Genomic DNA, 1133 nt, shown 5'->3' on the forward strand with positions numbered 1-1133 from the left:
CGAGCGCGCCTTCTCTTGCTCCCGGGCACCGGCCTCGGAGCAGCGCCAGTCTCGTGTGCACCCCAGCCTTTATGAATAGCTCAGGCGTCGCCATCGCTGCCCCAGCGACTGCGGAGCCATCCTGCCTAGTTCTGGAAGCCCAGCTCGGTGGCCTCTGCGCCCGCGGCTCCAGCCGCCTCCCGGGGCAGTGGGTGTGGGGAGGCTGTGGGGCTGAAGACGGAGGGAGCCGGCTGCAGCCGCTCCTCAGCTGCGATCTGGGCAGGTGGGCCATCTGGTCGCAGACCTAGCGGTTTGCAGAGGTGTCACCCCCCCCACTTCTGTTTCCCCCCTTAATTAGGATACAATTATATTTGGTTAAAAAATCTGCTAGACTTGTTTCCGCCCATTGTAGTAACTACCTTTGCCCATTTATTCATGCACTCTCTTCTAGTGAACAAACATGTTTGTAGAGCACCTCTTACGACTGGAGGTCGTGCCGACCCTGGATAAGGTGACAAGGAGGCAGGAGATGGTACAGAAAAGTATAAAGCGACATAATTTGTCTCTGAGGTGCAGCTCGTCTGTTAGAGATGCAAATTTCAGAGTCTCACAGACTCCCATATGCAAAAATTCAAAATACTGTACTTGTCAACTCCTGAGCTTCACTTCTACTCCCACCCGCTACCCCATCCTGACCAATACAGGAAACTTACTCCGATCATCTCCAAAGAAACTCAGTTGCTTGGGTGGTTTTCTCTGCTTCAGATTTACAATGAATCAAAAGAGATTTTTCTCTTGTCACCCTTCACCTAAATACCATAGGCAAATCACGTGGATCCCTCTCCTTTGGAGATGGCTGATTTGCTGTGGTCTCGGGGAAGTGCAAGTTCTACATCAATGTAAAACTCTGAAAGTTCTGTATCCTCAGTTTAAAGTTATGTGGTAGTTGCTTGGGTGGAGTGTGTGTGTGTGTGTGTGTGTGTGTGTGTGTGCGCGCGCGCGCGCGTGTGTACTAGTGATTGAACTCAGGACCTTGTGCTTGTCAGGCAGGTGGTGGCACCACTGAGCTAAATCTCCGGCCCAGTTATTAATTTTATGTATCAAGTTAACTCACTTGCCATGGGGTGCCCAGATTAAATGTTATCTCAGGGTGT

General features: G+C 51.3%; 1 protein-coding gene across 4 annotated transcripts in view; it reads right to left on the minus strand.

The window, feature by feature from the left end:
* The window catches only part of Tnrc6a (trinucleotide repeat containing adaptor 6A), a 183048-nt gene extending 182323 nt beyond the window's left edge, over nucleotides 1–725 (minus strand). For 2 of the 4 annotated variants that reach the window (XM_010623472.3, XM_010623471.2), the window contains exon 1: nucleotides 693–725. The gene's annotated coding sequence lies outside the window, so the exon portion shown is untranslated. The remainder of the gene's footprint in view (nucleotides 1–692) is intronic. The other 2 variants (XM_010623475.3, XM_010623474.2) reach the window with 2 other exon arrangements.
* Nucleotides 726–1133: the final 408 nt, after the last annotated feature.

Source organism: Fukomys damarensis, unplaced genomic scaffold (genome assembly GCF_012274545.1).
Source record: "Fukomys damarensis isolate Sample0158 unplaced genomic scaffold, DMR_v1.0_HiC HiC_scaffold_34, whole genome shotgun sequence".
NCBI classification, from domain to species: domain Eukaryota; kingdom Metazoa; phylum Chordata; class Mammalia; order Rodentia; family Bathyergidae; genus Fukomys; species Fukomys damarensis.